The sequence below is a fragment of the Buceros rhinoceros genome, unplaced genomic scaffold (assembly GCF_000710305.1).
Source record: "Buceros rhinoceros silvestris isolate BGI_N320 unplaced genomic scaffold, ASM71030v1 scaffold9755, whole genome shotgun sequence".
In the NCBI taxonomy this organism is placed as follows: Eukaryota; Metazoa; Chordata; class Aves; order Bucerotiformes; family Bucerotidae; genus Buceros; species Buceros rhinoceros.
The window spans coordinates 21,386-34,203 of NW_010414582.1; the positions used below are offsets into that span (position 1 = coordinate 21,386).

Consider the following 12,818-nt stretch of genomic DNA (forward strand, 5'->3'; position numbering starts at 1 on the left):
GAACATCCCTCCAAACCTGCTTTCTAGGTAATATCAGTGGTTAAGTCTTCACCCAGTGAAAGTCAGCATGAGCCAACAAAATCAGCAGGTTTGGGTCAGTGACAGGGAGATAATTGTCATGGGCCACAGCTGCAGCGCAAAAGGTTTTTGCATGGGTGTTAAGGGATGTGTTCATGACAGAGACCAGGCTAGCTTAACCATCTGGACAACATCTTCTGCATCTCTGGGTGGTTTTTGTTCCATTATTTTTGTTGAGCTACATACCTCCCTCATTTGGAACATCTCCACTGATTTTAGTGAATTTCTCAGGATTCTCATCAGCCCTAAAGAACATTTAGTTCATAATACTGTCACTACCTCAACCCTGCAATGACTAAGGCAAATGGGCTAAATACAAAGTTGAGTTAGGCAAGAATATCCTCCACTGAAATTTTGGGGACAGGTTTTGCAATCATGTTTATCTGTGCAAATCAGACTCAATCAATGTGTAAGCTGGCTGGAAAAAAAGGTCTGAACAAAACTGGTATAAAGTGGGTATGCAAAATGAACATGACTTCCATTTCAGTGGGGCTAAGGGGAGGAGTTGAACAGCCTGAAAGGAGGGGATAACACAGAACACGTGAGGATGTAGCTGTATGAACAAGGTAAAATAAGCCCTGCGCAGATTTACATTTTTGGTGAATCTAGCTGTTGGCATTCTGGTGAGTCTCTTGTTGCTACTACAGCCATCTGGAACACGCACAAGGGGTGAAATCTGTGATTTTTAAAACGGCATTTTGGACAATTTCTTTAGTTCCTGGCTCTTTGGAGGGCAGTATGTAAAGCAGTGCTTGTTGCACATTGTGGGAGAGGAAGGAGTGAGTGACCTGCACCTTGTCTGCTGGGAACTCGCATGGGTGTAATTCCTGCACCTGTAATTCAGGTGCTCTCCAGAAAGCTGCTGTGCCTACCTGGATACCAACACTCAGTGTGTTACGGTGGCTTTTCCCAGTAATGTGCATTGTGTTGCTGCTCCTGTAATCCATGTTTGCCACTCAGGCTTAACGTCCATCCCTCTGCTGTGCTGAGGACTGACTGTGCATTGCAGGCAAGAAGCATTCCCTCGCCCCTCCTCCCTCCCCTAGGTGCGAGCTCTCTTCCCCGGGTGGAAGCGGAAGGGAATGTGTTAATGGCTCTATAACGAGAAGGGTGAATTTTGCTGGCAGTGCTCTTAGGTTTGTTTCGAGAATGTGTTATCATTTATGTTCCTTTAAATTCTTTTCTCAGAAGAGGTCGTTGCATAGAAAGAGAATTTGGATTATCAGGCTGCTGGCAGTGGCCTGCATTTTCTGCTCTGTGTGCTTGGAATATAGTTTGGTCTTGTGCCGCTTCTGTTTTGTTTATCCTTCCCCTCTTCCTGGTCCTCACCGCCCCCCTCAAGTCCTCCAGTAAACTGGTGGATTACTCTTCATTTTTAAATATTTTAAAATTTTTAAGCAAGCCATTAAATCACTTTTGCAATTTCCCTGAAAACGTTAAAATTGCACATTTGATCTCCTGAAGCGTAAAAAGCTCAATGAATTGACCAAGACCTGTAAGTGCTTGGGTCCTCACAGCACTCACAAGACACCAATTTTGGATCCTTGCTACTGGAAAAAGATCTTTGAGAATGCCAGGTCTAATCCCTAGTCCAGAGGTGTCACAGCTGTCAGTCCAAAGAGGTCCATTTGCAGATGGAGAACGGCTCAGCATATGTCGCAGCCTGTATGGGTATAGCGTGGGTAGCACTTTCCTGCTTTCTCTCTTGCTGCCATCTCTAGTGTGCTGCAAAATCAAACCCTGATTGTGGGAGCAATAAGCAGTCAAAGGTAAAAAGAGGAGCAAAGGGTCCATGATAGTGGCAGAGAGGAGATTCCTTCAGTCGTTTCTGTTCAGGGTTTCTGTGCCCTTCAATACCAATGTGGCTGAGCAGAACTGGGCAGGGTCAGAACAGCTCTGGATCGACCTGTATTGCAGAGCTTCACACAAAGACACTGTTGATGCCTCTGAGCTTGAACACCTGTGGTTTTGTGTACCAGTGCTCTTGAGTTACCTATGAGAGTCAAGTATTGCAATTTGAAATTCTGCATTGTGGTTTCAAATGTAGCCCCAAGCTACAGTGAACAGCAGTGGTCACCACTTTACAGCCAGCAGATGGGTTCCCAGGAAACGAGACCTCCTAGCCTTACCTTTTAAAACTGCTGTTAGTGTCATGAAAAAAGCCACCTTGGTCTGTGTGATATCTCTGCTACTTGGGATCGGTGTTTTTAGGAAGATAATTTTATTTTAGGAAGAAAAATTATTTTTTAGATGAAGAAAATCAGGACCAGGCAGTCTCTGTGGCGCAATCGGTTAGCGCGTTCGGCTGTTAACCGAAAGGTTGGTGGTTCAAGCCCACCCAGGGACGGCTTCTCCCTTTGCCTCTGCCCATGGCACCTGGCTTGGAACTAGGTCACCTTTTGAGGTCCCTCCCAACCCAAACTGTTTATGACATTGGGCCATACGGTTTTAGCAGTACAGTTCATTTTCTGCACAGTTGCCTCTATGGAGCTGCGCTTTGCGTTTGTGTTGGAAGCACCGCTGATAATTCAGGGATGTTTTCGTTACCCCTCAGCAGTGCTTACACAGAGTCAAGGCCTTTTCTGCTTCTCATCCCCCCCCACCAGTGACCAGGCTGGGGGTGCACACAGATTTAGGAGGGGACACAGCTGCAACAGCTGGCCCCAGCTGGCCAAAGGGATATTCCGTACCGTATGACGTCATGCCCAGCCTCTAAAGCTGGGGGAAGCAGAGGGAAGGGAGAGGGGGACGGCATATGGAGTTCTCTCCCTATCCCACCAGAGAGAGGGTGAACGAGCAGCTGTGTTGCTGGCTGGGGTATAAACCACGACAATATGGAGTGCTGTCTGTCCTAAAGTGTGATATGTTTCTGCTGGCAGTTCCTAGCATAGAGGAGAAAAGGGGTTGTTCCCTGCGCCCCTACAGTGAGCCCAGGGCTTGGGACTGGGGAGGCAGCGTATGTACTTCCGTGTGAAATGACCAGGGAAGCCTATGCCTGGGTGATAAAAAGATGTCGTTCCTAGGAACCAGTCCTGTTTCAGAGCAAGCAATAGAAATAATACTGCTGCTACTGCTGTTTTGCTCTAAAAGAGATATTAATGTAAAAATAGAATAATGCAGAAATAACTGTCTTCCCTCTGCTAACTGTCATGGCAGCAAAAGCCCCATGACAGAGCCAGTGCCCAAGTCAAGGTTATTTCTAAACCACTTCTAATTCGTGGAAACCAATTTGCAAAATTTTGGGTGGTTTGGGAATAAGAAAAGTCACTTTACAAATCATTGTCTGTTGCAGGGAAAGCACTTGTCATGGATCCAGAGCATAAAAACACAATATAGAGTTTTTTAGTGTATCAAGTCATGTGACAAATTAGGGGGATATTAAATAACATAATTTCAACGCAGTCGAACAGCTTATGCTTCACTTGCATAGTGATTATCCTCTCAGTTTACACAGATCTTTGCACTCCTGTGGTGCTTTAATAACATCACTTTAAAACCCTGACATTTGGGTAACATGAGGAGCAGCGAATACTCGCAGCACCTACAGTTGTCAGTCACTGACAGCTCCAGGCTGAGGTTTCTCTATTTTCTAACAACATGGCTGTACACTGAGCTTAAAGACATTGTGTTATTTCCCCTTGTCCCAGAAAACAACCTGGAGAGTCTCTGGTTGGTGTGCCCAGCTGTCTGAAGCTTCGAGAGCTTCTGAAGCTTCAAGTGCAGACAACAGGCAAATGTAGAGGCTTGCAGTTCAGTGTTGAATTCTCTTCAGTAATCCTGGCTGCTTCTTGAGAGCGATGCTGGTGACATTGCAGTTTGTGTGGCAGTAGAGAGAAGGACTTGCTTGAGATGGAGGGGAGGGGGTAAAAATCACCGAAGAAAAAACCGCAGCCTTTGTTCTGAGGAACTTACAGGACAGGTGAAGAAAAGAGATGGAAGAAGGACAGGATTTGAGGTGCTTCAGGTGGTGGTTGTGTGAGATAAATGCCTTGAAGAAAAAGGGTCTGATCTTCCTCTCCAGTCAGTCTCTGCAGCCAGGCTTTGGTTTCGCTCGTACTGGTGTAAATCACAGACAGCTCCACTGACTTCAGTGCAATGACAGCACTCTTTGCTATCAGGGCTGTTGACTTGAGAGCAGTTATTCCACTTATAACTAGGCTGAATTGAAGCCAGACCTGTGTCTGGCATGTGAAGACCAGGACTGACTGGTAGCTGGCTGTGTTTCCTGGTTGTTGGCTCTCTATTTAGTTTAGTGAGAACCAAATTCATCTCTCAATGAAATGGGCGCTCCTGCTCCTAACAGCATTGGAGGTCTCCAAGCATTTTGTAGGAGCAAGACTTACACCAGTGGCATCACTATGTGCCCAGTAATGTCAGTGTGTGTTCAGTCCCATACTGCTCAGCAGCCTGGCATCCCCCAGCTCTATGAAGCCATGGCATGGCACCACTGAGGGCAGGGATTCTGCTCCGCTGAGTGAGCAGAGCTGAGGTATCCATGGCGATGTGCGGGGTCTGTTGCTTTTTAGTAGCCGCCGTAGTAGCCCACCTCTTCTTTGTGTTCAAAATGCTCCTTGTGTTACTTATCAATTGTTATTATTTGTAATTTTATTGCATTTACAAAATAACCTTAAACACACCTGATGTGCAAGGCACCAGACCTCTCACAATGTCATTTGTTTTCCCCAAAGACAACTAGGTTTTGCTCTGGCAAGGCTGGGCTGTGGGTAGTACAGATGCTTCAGACCCATGAAGGATCCTCTTTGTGATGGAACGTCCCAGCTTCTGTGATATGATGCAGTTTAGTAGCCCAGTTCCAGATCCATTCCCATCTGGTGATTGGAGTTGTGTGCTTGGTGCTTGATTTTGGGCTGCAGGATAGGGCTTGGAGTGCTTAGTCAGTATTATCTGCTCTTTTTCATTCCACTGGTTGGTTAGTTTTAAATATATTTTGGATGCCTAATAATTCCAATAAGAAATTTCTAAAAGAACATCAGAAAAGCCATCCCTAGTATTTAAATCACTATGTTAATGTGACTGAGCTCATGTGGCTAAGAGATTGGAAATCATTTTCAGATGCCGTCAGCGTCTTTTTTCTTTTTTTTTTTGTGCTTGTCTATGTCCTCCTGTGACCATTGCTTGGAGGGCTGTTGTACACACTTGAAGGATTTGCTTTGAGGGGAGGGCTCAAATATCAAAGTGGAAAAAAAGCTTTCAAACCTAAAAGCTGACCATAAAGCCCAGCACATTATTTTCAGAAGCAGAACATTATTGTTACTCTGCTGACAAACTTCTTTTGAGGGCAGCAGCACGGTCCAGCACCACTTTAGATTTGTCTTGAAGCCACACGTAACCAAAATAAATATATGGTTACATAAGAAACTGTATTATGTTCTTGCTCCTCGGTTCCAAGTGTAATTGTAAAGTAAGCACAAACTGAGTACGTCTGCGCTTACGGAGGTAGAAGGCCAACCTCCTCCCACATGCGATCCAGTTGATTCGCACCTGGGATAAAGGGGCCAACCAAGTGCAAGGAAGGTGGGTTTGTCTCTTCTTCTCAGGTCCTTGCATGAGATGTAGAGGTCCTTTGCAGAGGTGAAAACAAGGGGACAGGTAGGGAGTGACGCTAAACAGGCTCTGGAAAGCATCCACATCTCAGGCAGGGCACTGTGTGGGTTTTGGACATGGCCCGGCTTGGTGTAAGTAACTGAAGCCCAGGGGATTGCATTGCTCACATGAATGATTTCAGCAGCAATGTATATCGTATGCCAGCAGCAATGCCTGTAGTTACGGTGACTTAATGCTGCGCATGGTAGAAGCCTGCTTTCGGCTGCATATGACTAGGAATAGAGTTATGTTGCAAAGCTGTGACAAACCTGCACTTTTAGAGCTAGGCTTTTAAATTTGGCAGGAGATAATTGTACTTCTTTGCCTCTAAAGGTGTTGTGAAAATATACGAATCATTGTTTATTTCCAAAGTGCTTGGACACCTTGACTTCAGATGGGATAGAAAACCCCATGAAAGAATCCAGTCTGCTTCAGAGCAGAGATACTCATGAAAGACAAACTTTGGCTTGCAGAGGGGAAGCATCTGGCTGTGTGGCTGGCACAGTGCAGAGAAGAAGGAAAAACACAACAAGGAATAAACAGGAGATGTTAGGACCATCAAGTTTTCTGAAGCTGGTAGTCTCTCAGCTTTAATCAAGCACAAATTGTTCAATTCCATGCAGAAGTGACTGGATAATGTTCGCTGCAGGGAGAACAAAATCAAGGGTTCTCCCTGGCTTCTTGCTAGGCTGGGATACAGCAGCCACAGAGGGAAAAAAAGCTAGTAAGATGAAAGGGCATTTTCCAAGTCATAATGTTCTGAGCACGACTTTACAGCCCCTGGCCATAGAATACAGTGCTCAATGTTCCAGCTCAGTTTCTAGACCTGTAGTGTAGTAGAAAAATGTGTGTATGTGTGTGTCATGGTTTAACCCTAGCTGGCAGCTAAGCCCTGCACAGCTGCTTGCTCACTCACCTGCTCCCCAGTGGGATGGGGAGAGCGTCAGAAGGGTAAAAACAGTTCAATAGGAAAAGCAAAAGCCACACACGCAAGCAAAGCAAAACAACGAATTCATTCACCACTTCCCACCGTCAGGCAGGTGTTCAGCCGCCTCCAGGAACGTAATGGTGACTTGAGAAAACAAATACCAAAACTCTGAATGTCCCCCCCTCTTCCCTCTGCTTCCCCCAGCTTTAGAGGCTGGGCATGACGTCATACGGTACGGAATATCCCTTTGGCCAGCTGGGGCCAGCTGTCACAGCTGTGTTCCCTCCCAACTCCGTGTGCACCCCCAGCCTGCTCACTGGTGGGGGGGGATGAGAAGCAGAAAAGGCCTTGACTCTGTGTAAGCACTGCTGAGGGGTAACGAAAACATCCCTGAATTATCAGCGGTGCTTCCAACACAAACACAAAGCGCAGCTCCATAGAGGCAACTGTGCAGAAAATGAACTGTACTGCTAAAACCGTATGGCCCAATGTCATAAACAGTTTGGGTTGGGAGGGACCTCAAAAGGTGACCTAGTTCCAAGCCAGGTGCCATGGGCAGAGGCAAAGGGAGAAGCCGTCCCTGGGTGGGCTTGAACCACCAACCTTTCGGTTAACAGCCGAACGCGCTAACCGATTGCGCCACAGAGACTGCCTGGTCCTGATTTTCTTCATCTAAAAAATAATTTTTCTTCCTAAAATAAAATTATCTTCCTAAAAACACCGATCCCAAGTAGCAGAGAAGGTAAATTAAATGAAATCTGAGGCACCTGAGCAGGGATAGTGACTGCTAGAAAATCCTACGTGGAAGCAAATGTTGGCAATATGAGTGGCCACAGGCTGACAGAGGATGATGATAGTTACCTGTGAAGGACAAATGAACATGGCATCTACCTCAGACAACCAAAGTTTAAAATCTCTTTACAAAGGAGGCCAGTAGCCTCTTTTTAACACTGTGGACAGTGGGCCACAGCATGGATCAGAGAACTGAGTCCAAGGTTATCTCATCAAGGTAGAACTGAAGCTGAGACTAATCCTATGCACCTACACAGGCTGAGGGCTCAACCTTTGGATGGCAGCTTTTAGGAAAGACCTGAGGGTCTTGGTGGAGGAGTTGGCCATGAGCCAGTAGTGCCCTTGCAGCAAAGAAGGCCAATGGCATCTCAGGCTGTGTTAGAGTGTGCACGCATCTGGAGTGCTGGGCTTCCCAGTACAAGAGAGGTGTGAACACACAGGAAGGGCCACCTCTTGGAGCATCTGGCATATATGAGTAGAGGGCAAGAAACTTGGGGTTGTATAGCAGGGGTGGTCTTATCAAGGGGGGAGTAAGGTAGACAGAGCCAGACTCTATTCAGTGATGCCCAGTAAAAGTATAAGAGGCAATGGGCACAAACTGAACACAGGAAATTCCATTTGAACAACAGAAAAATCTTTTTTTCTTTCTTTCTTTTTTTTTTTTTACTGTGGCAGTGGCTAAACAATGAACAAGCTAGAGAGGTTGAGGAGTCTCCATCCTTCAAGGTGTGCAAAACTGGACACAGCCTGACCAAGCTGCTTTAGTTGACCGTGCTTTGAACAGGGGTGTTGGACTTGGCAATCTCCAGAAGTTCCGTCCAACCTTCACCATGTTGTTGTTGTTCTGTAACAGAGCACAGCTCTCTTGAATCCCAGGGTAATATTTGCTCTGAAATTGTTACTGGGATCCTGGACAGCTGCTCTTTTTTGATTAAACGTTACCAATAGAAATACACGTTCAGTCACGGGGCTGCACACATGCAGACAGTCTGTGCGTATGTGTAGATACCTGGAGAATCCCTCCATATGCAGGCAAGCCAGTGCAGCCTGCCAGAAGAAAATGTGAAAAATTGCTGAATTCCACCTAGACAGAGTTTCCAGCTGGAAGAAAGAGGACGTGCCTGGGGAAACCTGGCCATGAGCGATTCCTGCCTCCAGGACCTTGCACTACGTCTCTTCACAGGACAGTTTCTCATTAAATAAGTACCTAATTGAACAAGGTCTTTGCACACCAGAAGCGGTATACACATCACTTGATTATGCAGTAGGTTACTTGCTCTTCATCGCTCTTTATGTACTTCCCTTTAAAACTTCTTCGCTGTTCCAGTCAAGGCAAAGAAATGAGAGTGCATAGTTGTGTTTCGACAGAAATGCTCACTGCTTTTGTCACCAACTCAGCCAGCTCATGTGGGCACAATCAATTCCTGCAGGTGTGCCACTGCATTAGTTTATGCACATTGCTTCAGAAAAGCAAGCTGTAACAAAAGAGAGTTTAGTCTGGGGGTTGTTTTTACTGCTTTATATTATAGCTATGTCATATAGTTATTTATCTAGCTACGGGTTTCACTCCTCTCTGCAGTACCATGACTGCAAAGTACCCGAATGTATGAGCTGGGCGACCTCCCAGGCAGGAGAGGGAAGGAATAATCAAGGAGCTGACAATCAGCGCTCAATGATTTCTTCCTGTACCGGTACACAGTTCTACTGTAATCAGAGAACACCTCCCTCCTGCTGCATACAGCAGTCTCTCAGAGAACTCATTTGCAGCAAATCCAGATCAGCTCCACTCACGATGCGGCCACCTCTAGAGGGCAGTGATTGACTGATTAATGTTTGTGCTGTAATTGTAGGTGATTACTGGATCATCCTGGATTAGTCCAGTTGCGATGCTGCAGCTGTTTAGCAAATTACAGTTTCACTGCAGAAAGGTGAAGAGTCTGACAAGGAAAGGTCTCTGTCCAGTTGAAGTGATAGAGGAAACTTGGCCAAATAATGTAGCAGAATTTGTCCCCAGTATTAGGATGAATTTACAAACTGTAATGAGATCTTTAATTCCTAGAAATACCAGAGATCTTTGTTTCTAGAACAGTATTTGTTTGTGTCATTTCTTCCAGGAACAAATCCATAAGTACCTTTAAACCAGAGCAAAACAGAGAAGGAAATCAAATCAGCCAGTATCATTGCTCTGAACTTTCAGATCTACACTAACAGCTTTCTCTGGCTTTCAGTACAATATGGTCCTGCTGTGCAAACCACCATCGCGGGGATGAGCTTACCAGTAATGGGGGGACAGTACCTTATTAACATCATTTGGTGCAGGATTTCTGCCACAGAGAAACAGCTGCCCAGCCCCAGGTTTCTCATGACTTCATCCTCCTTGACCTGTATATCAGGTAAGAAACTAGCGGCAACATTTCCTGCAGCATCCTGTGATGTTGTGAGTGGTCCATGTGTGGCCCCACCCAGCTCCCACACCTCTGGTTTCTGTCTGAAGAATATCCCTCGCCTTCCCCTTTTCCCAGAGACAGTTGTCATCATTTTGCTGCTTAGCTGTTTTCTTTGATTTCTCCTGCTGCCAATGAACCAAACTTCACTTCTCAGCTCTTCACAGAAAATGATGATGAGTTGTGTGAAAAAGTGTGATGTCAGGATAGAGTTTCAACACAGACGCATTCTTTCTTCTCGTGAGCATGTCTTTGAACTTAAGCTGCTGATGATACTTATTCAGTGCTGTGCTATATTGCCACATCTGTAATTAGCTCTGGAGCTGAACTCTGTGCGCAGCAGCCAAGACGCACACTTTGCTGCTCTGTGCTTTGTGTACCATGCCACAACGGTTCATGAGTCAAAAAGGGTTTATTTCAGTGACAGGTGACATCAGCACGCATGTCTTTGGCAAGGGAGGCAGCGTGAAAACATCACCAACGCTCCCCGTCTTCCCTTTTAGCACAGAAAGATCGGGCTGGTTCTCAGTTTGTTATCTTTATATTTAGCGTTGACTCCGAGTAGCATAGTTAGAGGGGGTGGAAGTACAATCTACTCGTCTTCATTTCTGTGTTGTCAGCTTGAATTTGGACCAGGCTGATAAGGACCCAGAATTATTTCCGTTTGCTTAGTACTTTGGGACCATTTTGTATGGTTTTATTGCCTCTTGTCCATTAGCTTGTTGGACCACTGTGTCCATAGCAAAAAAAGACCTGTAACTCTTCTTGGCCATCTTCACTCCTCACATCTTGGGCTGGGAGCCAATGGCATGGGCACATTGGCTTTTCTTTTTAATTTTTTTATTTCCAAACATATGCTTCTGCATCCCAGCATGACTGTTACAGAAAAAGCTTGCATTTCAATGAACTGCCCTTGTTTGGGATTTTTGCTTTGTTTCGCGAGCGCTTTATGTGGATTCTTATATGTTGTGACCACAAGCACTGAATTCCAGCACAAAGGACTTTTTAGAAGTACATATATAGAAACTGCTAGCAGGGAGCCTAATGTTCCTGAAGAATGTTGCTGTCTTCAGTTTTATATGCTACCTTCACATTGTGGTTTTTACTTCTCACAATCTATCTAGCTGCAAAGAGTCATCTTAAATGGAAGAGACACAGCAAAAGCTACTTTGATAGCTTGCAGATTTAAAAATAGCTGTCTTAACATAGTTTTTCCTTCCAAGGTAGAATGTACCTCCAGTCAGGAAACATGTGTGTACATTGTTAGTGCAGCATGTCTTTTCTATAGTTCTGTCTTACAGTGAGTCATCTGCTCTCTGCCTCTCTGTGTCTCCTCTTTGAAAATAGGTGGGAATCAGCTTGGTTTCTGAAATTCCCTGTTACATATTGACTGAAAATCTGTCATGGTTATTTTAGAAAGTTTCCCCTTCTCTAGACGACATATGAACGTAAGTGCAACAAAAGTAATGTTGGATGTTCTCCCCGAACCAGTGATGTAGCTATAAAATGCTGGGTGCTGGTTAATCTGGTGGGATGCTAGTCCTCTTTCAGACTGGTGTCAGAACTGGGACAATTTTGTCGGAAGACTTTGTTCTAAGAAATAAAAATAGATCAAAGGCACCATAATTTGGAATATCTCAGTTGTTTATCTCAGAGCCATATGAATCAGTATCAGCTGAGCACCTGACTTATGGAGATGAGCTCTTCATAAAAAAAATACAGTTTTCATTTGAAAAGAAAAAAATTCTTGGATTATTTCTTAGAATTTTGGGGCAAACCTTTGAAAACTGGAGAACACCCACTTTTTCTAGCTTCAGTGTTGTCTTTATTTCCCATACTAAACCTAGAACCGGACTGTTTCTAATGACACACTCACTGGTTAGTGAAACTCCAGCAATAATAATAATCGTAGCAATCAGAATGTATCAAGGCACGTGCCTTTACTCATGCCAGCTGTATCAAAAATTCCTGACAATAACATTGGCCGTAACGCCTTCTGGACCCTGCACTATTCATGTTGCTTTATAAGTGACAAATGAGCGACCTTGCGTGAGGAAGCAGTGGTCACTGGAAAGGGTGACATAGTTTAAAGAGGCTGGAAGGTAGAGTTCCCTTGGGGCAACATAAGGAGGAGACTTCTGTGACGTAGACCACAGAGATGTGACAGTACTTCTACGTGTTTTAGTGGGAGAAGAAGATTACAAGTACGATACAGCAAAACTAGCAAGCATGTGTACTCACGTGTCGTTCCTAAGAATTTAAAGACGAGGTCTGACAAACTGAAATATGGTTTCCACAGGCAAGGCTGTTGAAGAGCAAGATTGCTCAACACTTACACAAGTGAAATCTTGCTAACTCCTGCTCCCTGAATAAGAACTTGTCTGCTAAAGGAATTGACAGTGAGCCAGCTCAATTGATTTGCAAGTGGGTGTTGAAAGAATTACAGAAATGACTTGGGAAAGCATGAGGGCAGCAGGGAGGCACGTTTGTCTTTCTATTGGGTGGTAACAAAAAGTTTTTCATGTCTTGTGTCCTTACCTCCTGCAATTTCCTTTTTTTTTTTTTTTTACTTTATAGGTGAGAAAATCTCATTGTGTTTGTTTATTCATTTATGATTAGGACAATAAAGAGTCCTTCCAAACTCTTTGTTGCTCTGATTTAATTACACTGTAATTAAACCGCAGTAGTAGGATGGTCTGTTCCTTGGACACCCTTCCAGCAAAGTAACCACCATATACCTTGAGAAGCTCCTTATCAGCCTTCTCCAGAAGGTGTCAAAAAGGTATCTGTAAGTTGTTGCTAAATCTAAGTCATCTTAGAGCAGGAAATTAAATGTTAATCCTTTAATACTTTACTCTTTCTTTCTTTCTGTCTTCCTGTTTTTCTTCATCCTTTTATTATTTTGTTGTTGTTTTGTGGTGGGGTTTTTTTTCAGGAAAAAACACCCTGTGCTAGTAACATACATCCTATTT

At 44.6% G+C, this 12,818-nt stretch overlaps 2 non-coding genes across 2 annotated transcripts; one reads left to right on the forward strand and one right to left on the reverse strand.

Moving 5' to 3' along the window:
- The first annotated feature begins 2,351 nt into the window (after positions 1-2,351).
- Positions 2,352-2,425, forward strand: TRNAN-GUU. The gene has a single exon. It is a non-coding gene; the product is annotated as a tRNA-Asn (tRNA).
- A 4,760-nt stretch (positions 2,426-7,185) lies between these two features.
- On the reverse strand, positions 7,186-7,259 carry TRNAN-GUU. The gene has a single exon. It is a non-coding gene; the product is annotated as a tRNA-Asn (tRNA).
- Positions 7,260-12,818: the final 5,559 nt, after the last annotated feature.